Source organism: Pan paniscus, chromosome 12 (genome assembly GCF_029289425.2).
Source record: "Pan paniscus chromosome 12, NHGRI_mPanPan1-v2.0_pri, whole genome shotgun sequence".
In the NCBI taxonomy this organism is placed as follows: domain Eukaryota; kingdom Metazoa; phylum Chordata; class Mammalia; order Primates; family Hominidae; genus Pan; species Pan paniscus.
Window position 1 is genome coordinate 64,033,835 of NC_073261.2, and position 21,063 is coordinate 64,054,897.

A 21,063-nucleotide genomic window follows, 5' to 3' on the forward strand; every position below is an offset into this window, starting at 1 on the left:
CACCTGGCTAATTTTTTGTATTTTTAGTAGAGACAGGGTTTCACCATGTTAGCCAGGATGGTCTCAATCTCCTGTCCTCGTGATCCGCCTGCCTCAGTCTCCCAAAGTGCTAGGATTACAGGTGTAAGCCACAGTTCCCAGCCTACCACTTGGACTTTTATAACTCTCCCTGACTTAACACTAGGTCCAAAAAGGAAAAAGAAGGAGGAAGAGAAAAAGAAGAAAGTATAAAATATCTCAGTGAAGGAGATCAGAATATGGTACCTCAAAATATATAACTTTGGTATAAGGATTATTTTTGAGCTGAAGCAGCAGACACAGGAAGAGCCCTCTGCCCTCCTCCTATCTGACTACAAGCAGGACATACATTTCCTTTCTGCAAAGAAAATTCCCATTTGTAAAGGTCCCCCCACCCATACCAGGAAGAGGAGAATGGAAAATTAATGTTATCTCTAGAGATAGCACTAAATGAGTCTGCATAAACAACCCTTATCTGCCATTAGTTTCCCCCAGAATTTTTCTCATCACCTTCCTACAATTTAACCCCTTAGAAGCCCAAGGCTTCTTTTTCTTTTCTAGTCATTTCTCCATAGTTTATCACTTTATGTTAAAATGGTATATATGCCTTCAAATCCAATCATCTCTTTGGATTTTTCACTTGTTTTCTGTGAAGTCTGGTGCATGTACAAATATTAACATGATAAAGTTGTATGCCTTGGCTGGGCGCAGTGGCTCACACCTGTAATCCCAGCACTTTGGGAGGCTGAGGCAGGTGGATCACAAGGTCAGGAGATCGAGACCATCCTGGCTGACACAGTGAAACCCTGTCTCTACTAAAAATACAAAAAAATTAGCCAGGCATAGTGGTGGGCGCCTGTAGTCCCAGCAACTCGGGAGGCTGAGACAGGAGAATGGCGTGAACTCGGGAGGTGGAGCTTGCAGTGAGCTGAGATCGTGCCACTGCACTCCAGCCTGGGTGACTGAGCGAGACTCCATCTCAAAAAAAAAAAAAAAATGGTTGTATGCTTTTTCTCCTGTGAATGTGACTCTTGACAGGTTGCCAGGTACTAAAACTGAGGAAAAGCTTTTTTCTCCCCTAAGTAGACAATAATGTTAGTGAAAACCGTATATATCAGAACCCATAGACTATAGCTAAAACAGTTCGTAGAGGAGAAAAACTATGTCAAAAATACATTTTTTTCTTTGAGATGGAGTCTCACTCTGTCGCCCAGGCTGGAGTGCAGTGGCATGATCTCAGCTCACTGCAACCTCTGCCTCCTGGGTTTAAGTGATTCTCCTTCCTCAGCCTCCCAAGTAGCTGGGACTACAGGCACGTGCCACCACACCCTGCTAATTTTTTTGTATTTTTAGTAGAGATGGGGTTTCACCGTGTTAGTCAGGATGGTCTTGATCTCCTGACCTCACAATTCGCCCACCTCAGCCTCCCAAGGTGCTGGGATTACAGGCATGAGCCGCCACACCCGGCTGTTAAAAATAATTTTAATCAAAATAATAAAATTCATTTAACAAAAAAACTCAAGAAAGTTATAGGGGGAAGGGAAGAAAATCGTTCCTAAGGAAAGCAAGAGGAAGAAATTAATAAAGGATAAACAAATGAATTACAAAACATAAAAATTAGCACTAATAAATAAATCTATGAGTAGTTCTTCGAAAAGGCCAAGAAAGGAAGAAAGAAAACAAGAAAAAGAAACAACATCCCAAAAGAAAACCACATAAAAGATATAAACAATTCATAGAAAATAACATACAGAGGGCTCTTAAACATATACAAGGATGCATAACCTTATTCATCAAAAGAGACGATGCAATTTTAAAAATAATAAACAAGCATATGAAAAGCCGCCGAACATCACTAGCCATCAGGGAAATGCCAGTCACAACCATTGAGGGCCCTTGCCAGCCAACGAGAGCAAATCCAGCATCTTACCTCTCACCTCTGCTGCGCTAACTCTTACCTTCACGCCAAGCCATACCTGGCTTCAGATGGCAGCAGTGATGATAGGTGGGAGGACTTGGACTCTTGGGACATGGACTCATTCTCTGTGGAGTGTGGAGGGCACTGGCACTACAAGGTAGGGGACCACTGGGAAGGAGAAGATGGAGACATCAAGGATAACTGGGATGATGATGATGTGTCGGGCAGGGAAGGAAGGAAGCAGAAGCAAAACCAGAAGTAAAAATTTCAGGCCAGGCATGGTAGCTCGTGCCTGTAATCCTAGCACGTTGGGAGGCCAAGGCGGGAGGATTGCTTGAGCCCAGGAGTTCAAGACCATCCTAGACAACATGGCAAAATCCTGTCTCTACAAAAATACAAATATTAGCCGGGTGTGGTGGTGCACACCTATGGTCCCAGCTACTCGGGAGGCTGAGATGGAAGGATTGATCACTTGAGCCCAGGAGGATCACTTGAGCCTAGGAGGTCAAGGCTGCAGTGAGCCGAGATGGTGCCACTGCACTCTGGCCTGGGCGACAGAGTAAGACCCTGTCTCAAAAAAAAAGAAGTAAAATTTTCAGAAAAGAAAAAAATAACAGAGAAGATACTCTAACCTTAATAAAGTCATCGCCCAGTGCGCATGGCAAGTCAGTATGCCGACACACCAGGTTGCAGCAGAGGAAGAGGTTTAATCATAGGACAGCCAAATGGGATCTCAAATCTCCCTGAGGAGTTTGGGGCTAGGGTTTTTAAGGATTTTGGAGTGGGCCCAAGTGTGGAGATTGTTTGGCTGAATGCAGGGTGAAGTGATGAGACACGGAGGTAAGGAGAGTGTATTATTGTGCTGATTCAGTTCCTCCGTGGGGGTCTTTAAATTGGTTGGCATCATTGTTTTGCTGGAATTCAGAATCTGCTAAAGCAGTTTTTAAACAAAAGTCTTAACCTCTGAAAAGGAACATTGGGGATGTAAATGGTAAGCGTCTAGTGCTACGTAAGTGACTTAAGGTTACAAAGAAGTGAGTCAAAGCACAGCCTGATTAATGCTTAATTTTTTTTTTTTTTTGAGACTGAGTTTCAATCTTGTTGCCCAGGCTAGAGTGCAATGGTACAGTCTCGGCTCACTGCAACCTCCACCTCCCAGGTTCAAATGATTCTCCTGTCTCATCCTCCCAAGCAGCTGGGATTACAGGTGCCCGCCACCGCACCCGGCTAATTTTTGTATTTTTTTAGTGCAGACAGGGTTTCACTATGTTGGCCAGGCTGGTCTCGAACTCCTGACCTCAGGTGATCCACTTGCCTTAGCTTCACCAAAGTGCTGGGATTACAGACGTGAACCACCACACCCGACAATGCTTAATTATAACTATATTTCTGGCCAAAATTCTTGTTAACCCTGTAAGGATGGCTTCAATAAAAGACAAAGAACGGCAACAGAAGAAAAGATAATAAGAAATCAAGAAGAAGTTAGAAGAACGTGAAAAACCTAAAGTGCTAACACCAGAAAAAACAGCAGATAAATCGCAACTAAAGAAATCACAGAAGAAGTCAGATCTCGAATTAGCAAAATAAACCTTTGGTGTTAATAATACAGTTTATGAAATAGATAGCTACGAACCTCTTTAAGAGATAACTTCAGAGTTTGGAAAGTTACTAAAGACAAAAATTACACAGTATGAAAAGTAACTATATTACACCAGTTTTTTTAAGCCTCAGTTTGGGATGAGTGTATTTCATCAGAAATTGATGACTTGCAGTGAAAAACAGAAGCAAGAAAAGCAAAGTAAAGCCAAAAAGAAGAAAGGTGTGTTTCCCAGAGGGAGATTAAAGGCTACCATGAGAGACAATCTGTGTGGTGGTTATGGTGGAGGATAGATAGTATAAGACTTCATGTGACATTTTACCTTAAATAACAAAACCCAGAAAAACCACAATGAGATCTCATTTCGTGCCCACTAGAGTAGCTATTATTGGGGCTCAGAACACAATATCTCCAATTATGGTGCTTTAGCATTGTAGGGGCCAAGGGGAACCCATTGGCCCTTTGAAGGTTTCCCTTGGCCCTCTGAAGATTCACCAAAAAATCACTGATATGAGGCAGATTAATAGGAGAAAAGGCATGCACATTTATTTAACATGTCTACATGGGAGCTGTTAGCATGAAGACCCAAAGATACAAGGACAATTATAATTTTTATGCTTAGATTTAAAAAAGTATGGACAGCTGTATAGAAATATGATTGGACAAGAAGGTATGATCTAAATAAGTGGGAAAACCCATCAAGGCCTCTCTGTCTAGATTTTTCTTGGCCTCTGACCACTTATTCCTTCCTTCTGAGTATGAGACAGAGTCCTGTCTGGAATGGGACTCTTATGACCTACAGTCAAACAAGGTAGGTCAGGGTAATTTCTTATTTTATTTTAATTTTTAAAATAGAGATGGGGTCTTGTTATGTTGCCCAGGCTGGTCTTAAACTCCTGGCCTCAAGGAATCCTCCTACCTCAGCCTCCCAAACTGCTTGGATTATAGGTGTTAGCCACCACACCTGGCCCAGATAATTTCTTTATGTCCAGTTTTTACATGGAAAGGTGGAGGAAATTAGAGTAATATTTAGATAATTTACATATTATCTAATTATTTTGGTGATAATAGGAGTAAATTAGAGTAATATTTTTAGGTTTTATGACTAGCTCTGGGGAAAAAGGGTTCTGGTTTCGATGACCTGCCTTGGGGAAGAGAGATTCTAGTTTCTATGGCTGGCCTCTGGGGAGAATGGGACTGAGAGACAGGAGAGCATGAGAAGGTCAGAGGAAACTTTTTGTTTCTGAAGCTGCTGCTGATACAGGAGTTAAGAAGAAATTACTTAGGTAGATAGTGAGGGTACAGGAGACCACAGTAAGGTTTTCCTTTTAATGAAAAGCAGCCCCCAAATCATTCTCTTTCCTAACGAAGAGCAACCTGTAAAATCGAGCTGCAGACATAGACAAGCTGGAAGCTTGTACAGGTGAATGCTAGCAGTCGTGCTAATAGGAAAAGGCTACCTGGGACTAGCCATGTTCAAAATGGCGGCTTCTCTTTGCCAAACCATGTGTACAGTAAGGAAAAGACAATATGGCACCAGCCAGGGAAAGACTTCATTTGCATAATAAAATAAGGGTGGGGTGACCAGCCTTCCCCTCAAGATATGCAAACGTCACACCTGGTCCAACCAATCTGTGGGCCCTACGTAAATCAGACACCACCTCCTCAAGCCTGCCTATAAAATCTGGCTTAGTCCCCCATGGGCCGACTTTTCCCTTTCAGATGTCCCCTCTTCCTCACAAGAGAAAGAGCTGCTCTCCCTTCTCTTTCTTTTGCCTGTTAAACCTCTGCTCCTAAACCCACTCTTCGTGTGTGTCTGTGTCCTTTATCTTCTTGACGCCAGACGACAGACCCTAGGTATTTACCCCAGACAACAATGCCCCTTCACTGCTAAGGTCTTCTTCTTGGGGTATTGTTTTCTGAGTCTCAACAGCATGGCAAGTACTTTGAACTAAAAGAGCTTGGAAGGATCTCAGAAGCAAGATCTCTCTGACCTTCTCCCGTCCTCCTGTCTCCCACCCTTCTTTCTCCTCATAGAAATAAGAATTCTTCTAAGGTGAGTCATAGAAACCAGAGACCCTCTCTCCAAAAGCAAGCCATAAAACCTAGAAAGGTCACTCTCTCCCTTCTCCCGTGAAGGCCCTTATTTCAGGGGAGTCTTGTCCCGCACCTGGGAAGGGTAGAGTGATGCTCCACAGAGAGGCCAAGATGAATCTGGACAGGCCTTGCTGGGTTTTCCCCCTCAGTCTATTCCTATTCACTTGTACCTCTTTGTCCAATCACATTTCTATAAGGCAGTCCCTTCTTAATCAAACCTAAGCAAAAAATAAACAGTTTTCCCTAAGTTGTTGGGCCTTCATTTCTGAAGGCTCCTGTGTCACATAAAATTTTGATTAAATAAATTTGTTATGCTTTTCTCTTGTTAACCTGTCTTTTGTTATCAGAGTGTTGGCCATGTGCCTTATGATGGGTGAGGAAAAGTATCACACCTTTCTGCCCCTACACTGTAATAAAAAATGTTTAAAAACCCAAGTGTTGGCAAAAATATGGAGAAATTGCAACCCTCATATTGCTGGTGGAAATGTAAAATGGTGCAGCTGCTTTGGAAAATAGTTCGGCAGTTCCTCAAAAGATTAAACATAGAGTTACTATTGGATCTATCAATTCCACTCCTAGGTCCATGGCCAAAAGAATTGAAAACATATGTTCACACAAAAATTTTTACCTGAATGTTTATTAGCAATATTATTCATTATAACGAAAAAGTAGAAACAACCCAAATGTCCACCAACTGATGAATGGATAAACAAAATATGGCATACAATGGAGTACAATTCAGCAATAAAAAGAAATGAAGTATTGATGCATGCTAGAATGGATAGACCTTGACAACATTATGCAAAGTGAAAGAAGTCAGTCACAAAAGATGATCACATAATGAATAATTCAATTTATATGAAATGTCCAGAAGAGGCAAATCTATAGATGCAAGAACAGATTAGCAATTGCCTAGGAATAGGCAATGGGAAAATGGAAAATGACAGTTAATTGGTATGAGGTTTCTTTTGAGGGTAATGAAAATGTTCTGCAATTGGCCGGGCGCAGTGGCTCACATCTGTATTCCCAGCACTTTGGGAGGCCAAGGCAGGCAGATCATGAGGTCAGCAGTTTGAGACCAGCCTGGCCAACATGGTGAAACCCTGTCTCTACTAAAAATACAAAAATCAGCCAGGCGTGGTGGCGGGCACCTGTAATCCCAGCTACTCCGGAGACTGAGGCAGGAGAATGGCATGAACTCGGGAGGCACATGTTGCAGACTCTGTCTAAAAAAAAAAAAGAAAGAAAGAAAGAAAGAAAGACAAAAAAGAAAAAAGTTCTACAATTAATCCTAGTGATGGTCGCATAAATTTACCAAGAATATACCAAAAAACCATTGAATTGTACACTCTAAATGAGTTAATTGTATAATATGTGAATCATATGTCAAGCTGTCATTTAAAAAAAAACAAACTCCAAAGCCCAAAGCTATATAGCACCTTTTTTTTTTTTTTTTTTTTTTTTTTTTTTTTTTTTGAGGCAGAGTCTTGCTCCGTTGCCAGGCCGGAGTGCAGTAGTGCGATCTAGGCTCACTGCAACCTCCCCCTCCCAGGTTCAAGCGATTCTCCTGCCTCAGCCTCCCGAGTAGCTGGGACTACAGGAGCGTACCACCACACTCGACTAATTTTTTTTGTGTTTTTAGTAGAGACAAAGTTTCACCATGTTGGCTAGGCTGGTCTCGAACTCCTGACCTCGTGATCTGCCTGCCTAGGCCTCCCAAAGTGCTGGGATTACAGGCATGAGCCACCACGCCCGGCCGAGATAGCACCTTTTTAATGGTTAGGAAATCCCACCACCCTTATGTTCAGAGAAAAGGCTAACTACAAAGGACCACCTCACCTGACATGTCCAAGATGAGACTTGCCTCCACTCTTCCTCAATGACACCCTTGTTTTATCAAAATGCAAGTTTCGGCTGGGCACAGTGGCTCACGCCTGTAATCCCACCATTTTGGGAAGTCCGGGTGGGTGGATCACCTCAGGTAAGGAATTTGAGACCAGCCTGGCCAACATGCTGAAACCCCATCCCTACTAAAAATACGAAAATCAGCTGGGCATGCTGGTGGGCGCCTGTAGTCCCAGCTACTCGGGAGACTGAGGCAAGAGAATCACTTGAACCCAGGAGGCAGAGGTTGCAGTGAGCCAAGATGGCACCACTACACTCCAGCCTGGGTGAAAGAGCGAGATTCCATCTCAAAAAAAAAAAAAAAAAAAATGCAAGTTTGTTTCCTCTTTTTTGAGACCTTTCTCATTAATGAATGTTCTTCCTATTGCACTACCCAAAGTCAAATGGTCTTCACTAATGGGTATATTTTGTCCCAGATGTTATTTAGAGGGTGCTCTTTGCAAGGATTGGTTAGATTTTGAAAACTAGATAATTAATGGAATTGTCAGTGGTCTCACCTTGGGATCATGGGTCTGAACAAATCGGTGTTGAGTATTGAGTTTTGATAGTGTATGAAGCACATCATAGCTTCTGGCATGACTGGTCTGGCACAGTCAATCTGTTCTGTGAGTCAGGATATGCTTGGCAAGTTGTGGTTTCTGTTCCAATTCTCAATTGTCAGCATTTAGACTAGTACCTGGTTCATGGTAGGTGCTCAATACGTATTTACTTAAAGAATAATGAATTGGCCGGGTGCGGTGGCTCATGTTTGTATTCCCAGCACTTTGGGAGACTGAGACGGGCAGATCACTTGAGGCCAGGAGTTCGAGACCAGCCTGGCCAACATGGTGAAACCCCATCTCTACTAGAAATACAAAAAATTAGCCGGGCATGGTGGCGGGGGCCTGTAATCCCACCTACTCGAGAGGCTGAGGCAGGAGAATTGCTTGAACCCAGAAGGCGGAGGTTGCAGTGAGCCAAGTTTGCGCCATTGCACTACAGCCTGGGCAACAAGAGCAAAACTCTGTCTCAAATAAAAAAAAAAAAATCAATATATAGTTGGCAGCAGACCAAAAATAGTTCACCTTCTTTGTTAGTTACAGTTTGGCAAAATCTATATGAAAATACAGGCACACATACCTTTGACTTAGCAATTCCACTTCTGGGAATTAATTCCACAGAAATTTGCATATTGCAAAGAACCACCTGATAAGGTTACTCACTGCAATATTGTTTGCAATCACAAAAGAACAGATGTCTTAGAAATCTCCATTAGTAACAGACTGCTTAATTCAGCCGTGGTGCACACATACAATGGAATAAGATGCAGGTGTAAAAAGAATGAGCAAGTTCTCATGATACAGAAGATCTCCAAGATATATTCACTCAGTTTCAACCATAACTGCTTTGTTCCTCAGAGCAAGTTCCTTCCGCTCCACGTGGAGGGTTTGAAGGCTTTGAAGGTTCAAATCCAGATATCTGGATTCAAAGCAGAGGAAACCTGGCTCACTCTCTCACTTTCTTCAGGCCTTGGCAAATCTTTCACTGACCACTATAGGAGAATAAAAATAATTTTTTCTTCAACCCTCATAGGTTTTTTATTGGAAAAGACCCTTGTAGCAAAAGATGAGATAAAAACAAACTGAAGTTTAACATGTATATTTAATGTATACATGGAACACACCCAGAGAATGAGTAGTTCTCAAAAAGGTGGCTTTGAATTCTAGCTTATGTGGCATTGTCAACAAAGAACAATGAATATTTAGAGAAGTGACAAGGCAAAGGAAAAGGATTTTGAGTCTCTAGGGGCAGCAACTTGTGAGAAAGCCAATAAATGGCAGATACAGCCTGGCTAGTAAGGCCTGTTCATGTGGCTTCCTCTGGTGGCATCTCCAGGCTGATAAGGGTCCAAAGTTAGACCTTCAGTGCTAATCTTTGTTTTCCCTGGAAGAAGGGTAGCAGGGTAGGATACCTTTTGCCTTTGTAAATCTATGTCCTGCTTTTAGGCAAATAGAAGGAGGGCAGAGAGCTTTCCTGCATCTGCTTCTTCTTAATTGTCTTTAGCTCAAAAATCCTTCATATTTTGGGGTGGCATATTCTGGTCTTCCACACCACCCTATCCACATCCCATTCACCACCACCCTCGCCACACACACATGCATGCATGCACACACATCTATCCCCTTACCCTGTTTTGCTCCATAGCACTTACCACTTATCACTATATATCACTTGTTTATTTATATCCCACAAAAATGTAAGCGTGGCCAGCTCAGTGGCTCACTTGTAATGCTAGCACTTTGGGAGGGCAAGAAGGGAGGATTGCTTGAGCCTAGGAGTTTGAGACCAGCCTGGGCAACATGGTGAGACCCCGTCTCTACAGAAAATTTAAAAACTGGCTGGGGCTAGTGGTGGGTGCCTGTAGTCCCACCTACTTGGAAGGCTGAGGCAGAAGGATCACTTGAGCCCAGGAGGTCGAGGCTGAAGCAAGCAGTGTTCACATCACTGCACTCCAGCCTGGGTGACAGAGCAAGACCTTGTCTTGGAAAAAAAAAAATTTTTTTTTTAAATGTAAGCTCCAGGAGGGCAAGAAATGTATTTGTTTTGTTCACTACCAAATTCCAAATGCCTAAAAGAGTGCTTGACACATAGTAGGTGCTCGGTAAGTGTTTCCTGAACAAATGAAAACAGTAAGTGAAAAAAGCCAGAGGCATTTGAGCCCAGCCTCGAAATACTGGGCTGACTATCCTTATAAATGCTTCTATGTGCATGAAATGTCTTTAAAAAGGTTACAAAAGAAACAGGTCATGCTGGTTGCCTGTCGGAAGGTGAACTTGGTGGCTGGGGGACAGAATAGAAGGGAGGCTTTTCATTATACAGTATTCTATTTGTAGATTATTATGCAAAAAATGTAACTTAAAAGTAAAAAGGAAAGCTTCTGTATCATTCCTTTTTCATATCTCCATAGTATGCTGTCCTGTGGATGTACTAGAAGTCATTTCATCAATCCTGTTTTAATGGGCAAGTTAGTTATTTCCAAACTTTTGCTATTGCAAATAAGGTAGTCTGGATATTTACTTTTCACGTCATAATAAATAGGACGCTGAGGTCTTTTTATAACCCCTTAACTTTGGTTATAAATCTTTGCATTTGAAAATGTAACCAACATCCCCAAGTAAACAAAAGTTTACTGCAGTTAAGTCCATTTGCATTTGCTGGCTGGGAGTGGGGCAGCCTCAGGAAGCAGAGGCTCCTGGGAAAGGGATAATTTAATTAGCATTCTTGCAATCTCATTGGTAAACTCACCCAATCCCTAAGCCTGTATCCTGATAATTTATCAGGATAGGGCTGTCTTACAAAGGAGGGCAAAAAAACAAAAGAACAAACTTCTAATCAAGATGTGGCTCACGCCTGTAATCCCAGCACTTTGGGAGACCAAGGCAGGTGGATCACTTGAGCCCGGGAGTTCAAGACCAGCCTGAGCAACATAGCGAAACCCCATCTCTACTAAAATACAAAAAATGAGCCAGGCATGGTGGCACACACCTGTAGTCCCAGATACCCAGGAGGCTGAGAAGGGAAAATTACCTAAGCCCAGAAAGTTGAGGCTGCAGTGAGCTGTGATTGCACCACTGCAATCTAGCCTGGGCAAGGGGAGTGAGACCCTGTCTCAAAGACAAACAAACAAACAAAAAGTGAAGACAGTTCAGTATTCCTAATTCATACAATGGAAAAGATCTGAACTGAAGATTGAGAATCCTGGGTCTGCTACCGAGAAGCAGGGTGACCTTGAGGAAATCACTTCTCTCCTCTGGGCCTCCATCACCAGGTCTGTGGAATGCAGCCTTTGTCTCCCTCCCTCACACTGGAGACTCAAACACTATGTTGGGTGACTTGAGGCAGCTGCTGAATGGTAGCAGATCTGCCAGGGCTGTCACTTTGTGGTGGTTCTGTAGGTAAATAGGGCACTGTGTTGGAAGAGAAAAACAAACAGAGAAGCAGCTGCCTTCTTTTCCAGAAATGACACCAATAGCCTGCAACTACTCAGGTTGATGGGCATGCAGCAGCCCGATGACTCCAGAGATGCGGGGGCAGGGAGCAGAGCATCTGAAACAGGGACATCAGGACCCAGTGACTGCTCTGGTATGACTCAGGGAGGCTGTCAGGGTTGAGCTCTCTGCCAGGGACCCAGAGTGTCCCAGGAGGCCGTCTCTTCTGAAGAATCTGACAAGGCCCAGGCTTCTGGGAATGACTCTGCCCTGTTCTCCTGCCTAACCTGAAAACAGACTCTGGGGAGAAGGAAGCTGATTGACACAGTTTCATTGCCCCCAACACTTGCAAGTGCAAACAGAGGCCATATACATTCTTATTCTTTGGATCTGTAATCAGATCCTCATTTGGTAAAAAAAAATATGAAGTTGCGGCCAGGCCTAACACTTTTGGAGGCTGAGGTGGGTGGATCACCTGAGGGCAGGAGTTCGAGACCAGCCTGACCAACATGGAGAAACCCTCGTCTCTACTAAAAATACAAAAATTAGGTGGCATGGTGGCGGGCGCCTGTAATCCCAGCTACTTGGGAGGCTGAGGCAGGAGAATTGCTTGAACCCAGGAGGGGAGGTTGCAGTGAGCCGAGATCGCACCACTGCACTCCAGCGAGACTCCGTCTCAAAAAAAAAAAAAAAAAAAAAAAAAAAAAAAGAAGTTGCAGGAATTGCATTCAACCTCTTCAAGTTATGAATTTAATGAGAATAATCTTCTTGCTTATTTTTACAGTTTCATCAGCATTAAAATCTCATTAAAAAAGAATCTGTGACTGGGCATTGTGACTCACACCTGTAATCCCAACACTTTAGGAGGCTGTGATGACAGCTCACTGCACTCCAGCCTGGGCAGCAGCAGAATCACTTGAGGCCAGGAGCTGAAGACCAGACTGGGCAACAAAGCTGGACCTCATCTCTACAAAAGATAAAAAATTAGCCATGTGAGGTATATGCACTTGTAGTCTTAGCTTGGGAGGCTGAGGCAGGAGATATGCTTGAGCCCAGGAGTTCCAGGCTGCAGTGAGCTATGATAATGCCACGGTACTCTAGCCTGGGCAATAGAGCAAGACCCTGGCTCAAAAATGGAAGGAAGGAAGGGAGGGAGGGAGGCAGGGAGGGAGGGAGGGAGGGAAGGAGGGAAGGGAAAAGAAAAAGAGTTTGTGAAGTTCTCTTGCTTACAAATTTTATGAGAGACCTCAACAGAAAACTGTTCATTTTCAGTGTTGCCAGTTTTAAAAAATTTAAGCTGATGCCCTTCTGAATACTTTTCCTTTTTTGGCTTTTTTTTTTTTTTTTTTTGAGCTCCACTGTCATATCTAAATTGATCCCAACTCAACTTGTATTCATTCCTAGTGATCTAAGAGTTTACAAAATAAAGTTGTTTTTCTTCTAAAACATTCAACTTTTTTTTTTTTTTTTGAGACAGTGTCTTGCTCTGTTGCCCAGGCTGGAGTGCAGTGGTATGATCACAGTTCACTGCACTCCATCCTGGGCAACAGTAGCCTCGACCTCCCAAACTTAAGCAATCTTCCCACCTAAGCCTTCCAAGTAGCTGGGACTACAGGTGCTCACTACCATGCCCAGCTAATTTTTTGAGCTCTCTCTGTGGCTCTTTCCCCAGCTCCACCAGGGGTCTCACTATGTTGCCCAGGCTGGTCTCAAACTCCTGGGCTCAAGTGATCCTCTCACCTTAGCCTCCCAAGGTGCTGGGATTACAGGCATGAGCCACCATGCCTGTCCAAATTATTAATATTACAAAGCAAAATACAAAAATTTAGTAAATTTAAAAAATAAAGTTATTTAAGTAAGGCTAAATTTTTTTATACTTGATAATTAAATCTTATTCAATATTATTATAAAAATAAAACTTCAGCCAGGCACAGTGGCTCACGCCTGTAATCCCAAAACTTTGGGAGGCCAAGGCTGGTAGATCATGAGGTCAAGAGATTGAGACCATCCTGGCCAACATGGTGAAACCTCATCTGTACTAAAAATACAAAAATTAGCTGGGTGTGGTGGTGTGTACCTGTAGTTCTAGCTACTCGGGAGGCTGAGGCAGGAGAATCACTTGAACCAGGGAAGCAGAGGTTGCAGTGAGCCAAGATCGTGCCACTGCACTCCAGCCTGGCAACAGAGCGAGACTCCATCTCATAATTAATAAATAAAACTTCACAAATCTGGGTTTTAATGTCTGCTTAATAAGCAAAGCAAAGAATCTGTATCATGCTTCAAATATCTTACAACTACATGTATATAAATGTAAGACAAATATGAATTCTTTTTTTTTTCCTTTTTTTTTAAGACAGGGTCTAACTCTGTCACTCAGGCTGGAGTACAGTGGTGCGATCATGGCTCTCCACCTCCCAGGCTCAAGCGATTCTCCCACCTCAGGTTCCCAAGTAGCTGGGACCACAGGTGCACACCATCACACCTGGCTAATTTTTTGTATTTTTGGTAGAGACAGGGTTTCACCATGTTGCCCAGGCTGGTCTTGAACTCCTGAGCTCAAGCGATTCACCCACCTTGGCCTCCCAAAGTGCTAGAATTACACATGTGAGTCACTGTGCCTCGCCAAAAAATATCAATTCTTCAGCCTGGCAAAATGTTCCTCAGGCACTGTGGTATATTGTTACATAATGGTCCCCAACACGTCTTACCTCCCTGCATCCAGCCCCTTTGCAATATAATTTCTGCCATGTTTCTCATGGAGATATAGAGTCTATATCCTTCCAACCCCTGGATCTGGGCATCCCTTAAGGCTTCATTTGCTCCATAGACTGAGACAGAAGTAACATGATGCAACTCCCACAGCTAGGCCTTAATTACATTACATATTTCTGCCATTATGTGAAAATGCCCAGTTCTTTCCTAAAGGAGGAAAGGCTATTTGAAGGAGAACTAGGGCACCCCAGCCAATAGCCAGCGTAAATATCAAGCACATAAACAAAGCCATCTGGGAACATCCAGTGCCAGCTGAGCTGCTGGCTGACTGCAGCTGTATAAGTGACCCCAAAGGAGATCAGCAGAAAAATTGCCCAGCTGAGCCCAACCTAGAATTATGAGCAAATAAATTTTTGTCGTTTTAAGCCACCCAGTTTCGGTGTGGTTTGTTATGCAGGAATAGATAACTGACACAGCCACCACGTGCGACTCCTGTAAACACTAAGCTAATTTGTGAATGCCTCCAGAATCACGGATTAGGACAAATTAAGAAAAAAATAGGCCCTTGGCACTATTGAGAAATAATATTTGGTTATGCCAGGACCTCTTGAATTCATGCTCTCTGAGAGAAGGGACACACATATGAGGCAATTACATTCCTTCTCCCTCCAAAGCAGTGTCTGTCTCCAGTGTCAGCAGGGGCACAACCTGTAGACCTTCGCAGTGTTTGGGCTCAGCAGCCTTTTGTTTTGAGAACATAGGAGGGAAATGTGGAGACTAAGGGTGTTCATCTCACTCATCGGTGCTCACGATTATGGGTCACACTGTGCCAGTGATATGTCCAGGATCCCAGGTGACAAAAGCTCCCATGTGGTCTTCAATAAATTTAATTTTTGTGTTTGTGACATGCAAGGACCTCCAAAGGGTAGAGGGCCTCTTGCCTGGTCTAAGGACAATATTGCACTGGCCCCAGGTTCCCGGAAATGATTGAGGCCTTGCTTGGGGATTTGTCTATGAACAGTGAATAAGGAAAAGCACTAACGGCTATTCAAACTTGATGTCTATCTCTCTCTTAATTTTTTTTTTTTTTGAGATGCAGTCTCACTCTGTCATGACCAAGCTGGAGTCCAGTGGCGTGATCTTGGCTCACCACAACCTCTGCCTCCCAGGTTTAAGAGATTCTCCTACCTCACCCTCCTGAGTAGCTGGGATTACAGGCGCACGCCACCATGCCCGGCTAATTTTTGTATTTTTAGTAGAGATGGGGTTTCGCCATGTTAGTCAGGCTGGTCTCGAACTCCTGACTTCATGATCTGCCCACCTCGGCCTCCCAAAGTGCTGGGATTACAGGCGTGAGACACCACACCCAGCCGATGCCTATCTCTTGACACAGCAATCCGGCTTTAGAGAAGATATCCTATAGAAACAAAAGGACTAATAGAGAAGGGTACGTAAAAATGTCTGTCACAAGCATCGCTTAATGTAGCAAAAAGTGAAAAACAACATATACATCATTAACGGGGGATGGTTTCGTGAATTGTGATCTATTCATATTAGCACATGTTATACAACCCTTGAAAAGGTTGTTATATTTATGTTTAGTGACTTGGAGAGATTTCTTTATTGAATATTTACTGAGCATCATCTATAAACCTAGTACTGTTTAAGTGCTAGGGATATAGCAGTGAATAAGACAAGGTTTTTTGCTCATGCATTTCACATCTTAGTGGAGGAAGACAGGCCATAAACAAATAAATAAGTATATAGTATCAGCTGGTGAGAAATGCTATGAAGAATAATGGTGGTGGGTTGGGGAATGGAGCCCGGGAGGAAGTGAGGGAAGGAACATTGTGGCCATCAGGAGGACGGGCATTCCAGACTGAGTGCCAAGGCCCTGATTTGGGAATGTGCTTAGTGTGATCTAGTAGCATCAAGGAGGCCAGGGTAGCAGGAGATGGGGATGGGAGGGAAGGTCAGAGAGCAGAGCAGGGATGTTGGGGGGCGGGGGATGTATATGCATGGTATAGACCACGTAGGGCCTGGCAGCTCCTGGTGAAGACTTTGGTTTTGGTTTTTTTGTTTTTTTACTGATGGGGTCTCACTGTGTTGCTCAGGCTGCATTTGAACTCCTGGACTCAAGCAATCCTCCTGCCTCAGCCTCCCAAGTAACAGACAATGAGTGCACTCCCCCCACCTGGCTAAGACAGGTTTTTACTCTGAGTAGAATGGAAACCAGTTAAGATTTCTAAGCTGAGGAGCAACGTGATCTGACAGATTTCAAAGGGTTCCTCTGGCTGCTGTGAGGGGAATGGACTGAAGGGACAAGGGTGGAAGCAGAGAGGGGTGTAGAGGCTGCTGTAGCTAAGTGAGAGAGACAGGATTGGGCTTGCACCAAGTGGAAGCCACGAGGTGGGGGGATGCAGTCTGATTCCAGATGGATTTTGAAGGTGGAGCCTGAAAGACGTCCTAATGGAACTGGATGTGGGGCGTCAGCAAGAAGCCAGACGGCCATTTAATAGTGTTAATGACTAAGGCTAGTTTCAGAGGAAAGAGAGTATAGCCCAATCCCATTTTTGCTCAAATAAACATCAAATAAGACACACTCCCTGTGCACGGATCTTTGTGTATACTAATACGAGTCTATTAGTTGGCTAGGGCTGCCATCACAAAATACCACAGACTGGGTGGCTTCAGCAACAGAGATTTATTTTCTCAATTCTGGAGGCCAGAAGTCCAAGATCAAAATGCTGTCAGGGCTGCTTTCTGGTGAGGCCTTTCTTCCTGTCCTGTAGACAGCTGCCTTCTCCTATGTCCTCATATGGCCCCTTCTTTGTGCTTGCTTAGGAGAGAAGTGGGAGCTCTCTCGTGTCTTTTTCCCTTCTTATAAGGACAGCGGTCCTTTTGGCTTTAGGCTGCACCCTTGTGACCTCACTCAATCTTAATTAGCTCCTTGTAGGCCCTGCCTCCAAATACAGTCGAATTAGGGGTTTAGGGCTTCGCCATATGAATCTGGAGGGACACAATTCAGTCCATAACAATGAATACAGAGAAAGCTGCAGAAGGACATCCACAAGCCATTGCACTCCAGCCTGGGTGACAGAGCGAGACTCTGTTTCAAGAAAAAAAAAAAAAAGAAACCAACTTTCTAGCAAAAGGATCCAGAACATACCATGGTGAAGAGAGTTTCTTTCCTAAACTCCCCTTTCTGCCTAAAAGCAGAGTCTCCCAAAAGAATGCAACCATCATAGATCCCCTTCCCAGAGGTTTCCCAACCATGGAAGAGTGACTCCCTTCACCAGAGGGGAAGCCACAAACTCTCCTAAATAGACATGGTCACAAAACTATCATATCTCCCTCATATCTATTTGCCTTAGGGCCCATTTATCTTTTCTAGAAGTCATTGGTTTTCCAGTCTCCTTTCTCTCCATCCCCTTCTCCTATTAAGGGTGTATATTGTGTCATAAAATGTCAGAGCTACCGCCAAAAGACAGAGGTCTTTCATCTGAGAGCCTGTGAAAAAGATATATAAGCCCCCAATCCTAATCACTTCTTTGAGCCACATTTTTCTTTGAATTCCCCTGTATGTATGTGAGTAAAATTCTGTTTTTGTTTTGCCAATCTTTCTTTTGTCAGTTTAATTCACAGGCCTCCAACACTGAACCTAAGAGAGTGGGGAGAAAGTGTTTCCTTTCTCACAGCTGTCACCTCCTCAGAGGGGTTTTTCCCTGGCTATTCTATCTCAACTAGGCCTCTTTCTCCTTTTTGTTTCCCACAGCATTTACCATACCTTATTCTGACTTTATTTGTCTGTTTACTAGGTTTTGGTCTGCCTTTCAGTAGAATGTAAGCTGCATGGAGACGTATGATACAAATTCATTAACTACTCAGTGAATGACTGGATGAGGAAATCCGTCATCCTTGGCTCAGGTATTTATTGGTGAGTCTACAAGTGGCAGGTCAGTTCAGCACTCACTCATTGAGAACTTATTAGGTGTCACGATGGTGCTCGGCGTTAGGAACACACAGAGACCCACTCCCTGTCCTCGAGGAGCTTACAGGAAAACAAGCAGATATGCTGGGCCCTGGGAGAGGCAGGTATGAGCAGGAGAACCTTACTCTTCCCTCAAGAAGTTTACTGGTATAGGAGGCAGGGAAGAGAAAAAGGAAAACACGTGATAAGGAGCTTGGAAACAAACATGACTCCAAGTACAGTTATTTAGTACACAAATAAAACAGAGATGGTTAAACTATTCTCTAGGCCTTTGTTTAGGGAATAATTCACATCATTCTAATTACAGGGTTGTGAGAATAACAACAGTGTTGGATGGAGCTCATGGTATTTCTGCTTCATTTAGACAAATCTGCCTAAGGAGAGCCCATCCCCTACATACACAGACCCGCTGACAGGCATCGCTGGTTTCTCTTGGAAGCTTTCCAAGTGGCAAGCCTGGCACCTAGGATAGTCTTGGAGCCTCTAAAAAGTCTTTCAGGGCTGCCTCCCTACCTCAGTCAGGGCCCCATTAGCTATAAAGGCCAAAGATATACTGAAATTACCCCACCCCTCAAAGAGCACGTAAATAAAAGGGATAATTTATTGAAATTATTTCAATGCACAGGAACCCAAGAGAAACTGAATAACTAGGCCAGGCCTAGCGTTCTCAGAAAATGTTCTCATTTCTTCAGATTCCTGAGTTTAAATTTCCATATTCCCCTATCCTCCCCCCAGGTCAGGTGTCCGTGATGCGGTACAATCATCCCACCCCTGTAAAAACAAGGCCCCCTAGGCCAGAGGAGATAACTCCAAAAGACAACCAGACGGGTGGAGTGATCAACCTTTGTGGTTCGTCTGGGACTGAGGGATTTCATAGGGAGCATGGCTTTTAGAGCTAAAACCAGGAACGTTCCAGACAAACCTGGAAAAGTTAGTAATAAGTTCAGCCAATGTCACATCCGTTTCATGCCCATACATCATTAATTTTTTTTTTTTTTTTTTTGAGATGGAGTCTCGCTCTGTTGCCAGGCTGGAGTGCAGTGGTGCAATCTTGGCTCACTGCAGCCTCTGCCTCCCGGATTCAAGTGATTCTCCTGCCTCAGCCTCCCGAGTAGCTGGGACTACAGGCACGCGCCACCATGCCCAGCTAATTTTTGTATTTTTAGTAGAGATGGGGTTTCACCGTGTTGGCCAGGATAGTCTCAATCTCTTGACCTCATGATCCACCCACCTCAGCCTCCCAAAGTGCTGGGATTACAGGCATGAGCCACGGCGCCTGGCCCCCTTCATCATTAATTTTAAGCAACACATTTCTTCATATTTAACATCACTGAAACCAGGATGTGTTTTAAAATGAGTGGCATCCTGCAATGCAGAGCTGAGTTCTCCCGGAAATGATGCACAGCTGCCAGTCACTTCTAGGTCACCACCAACCTGAGACCACATTAAATTAATTTTCAGCTTGACTTTTTCAGACCACACTGACAGCATGAATTCAGACCTCAAATCTGCATGAGCACAGGCTCGTGGTTCAAATTGTCAGGAGAGAATTGTTGTTCCTCCCTCCACAGTGTCAGGATTGAGACGTGCGCATTTGCAGCCTGCCACTCCTGTGGGAAGACTTATTTTCTTACAGCATCCCAGCTTTTAAGTGGTGTCTCCATATTTGGCTTTTTTTTTTTCTTGCATAATGGTACATAAAATAACAGTGCAGCTTACAGTGGATGGTGTCTCCGGTTGGATGAAATACGGGTAACCCTCAACCCCCACCAGCCGCTAGTGCTGGAGGGAGGCTCAGTTCTGTGGAACCCTGGCTTCTCTGGGTAGGAAGAGAATGCTGTCCCGGGTACCTAGGGCTGGATCCTGAGGATATAGAAAGAGTTCTCTCTTGGCCCTGATGAGCTTTTCTCTGAGCTCACTGGCTTGCAGAGCCTGGCAGCCCATTTGAAAAAGTTCTTCTTCACCAGTCTCTCTAGACATATCAGTGTTTAGATAGCCTTCCTTCCCTACAAACACAAAGCTCATTTGTTTGAAATGTTGCAAAACTCCTCCTAACCACTGCCACATGTAGAAAACCCATGGAAGCAGAATTGTAGGAGAATAAGAAGGAGAGGCAGTGTTTCAACTTGAAAACTGGTAGACATGCTTTTTTTTTTTTTTTTTTTTTTGAGACGGAGTCTTGCTCTGTCGCCCAGGCTGGAGTGCAGTGGCGTGATCTCAGCTCACAGCAACCCTCTGCCTTTCGAGTTCAAGAGATTCTCCTGCCTCAGCCTCCTAAGTAGCTAGGATTACAGGTGCACACCAATACCCCCGGCTAACTTTTTTGTATTTTTAGTGGAGATGGGTTTCACCATGTTGGCCAGGCTGGTCTCGAACTCCTGGCCTCAGGTGATCCACCTGCCTCGGCCTCCCAAAGTGCTTGAGCCACCACGCCCCACCTGGTAGACATGCTTTCTAACCCCCAGGTTTTCTTTCCTTCCCCCAGGGTGCTCAGCATTTCCTGGATATGTGATACCCCATCCCTATCCTCAGCTCATTCAGTTGACATTTCCCCAGCCCCCCACCCAAAGCCACTCACCCTCAGGCTGGCTCACCTGTCCTCAGACCCCATCATTTGTCTTTCTGTGTTGGGGCTCAGGACACACCACCCCAAAATATTACTGTAGGAGACCCAAATATGCCACCCCAAAATACACTTCATTGGTATATTTTGAGCTGGTTATTCTGAGAAACTGCAGACAGGGGTAGCTCTGAAAAGCTTTCTTTTTATTAAAAAAAAAAAAAACACATCTACAAAGGAAGTTTACCTTAGTAAAAGTATCTGTATTAGGAGGAAGGCTGCTTAGACAAGCTTTAT

The 21,063-nt window shown here is 43.9% G+C and overlaps 1 pseudogene; it reads left to right on the top strand.

Moving 5' to 3' along the window:
• Positions 1–745: 745 nt before the first annotated feature.
• LOC100983064 (eukaryotic translation initiation factor 3 subunit J-like) lies at positions 746–3,826 on the top strand (annotated as a pseudogene).
• The last annotated feature ends 17,237 nt before the right edge of the window (positions 3,827–21,063 follow it).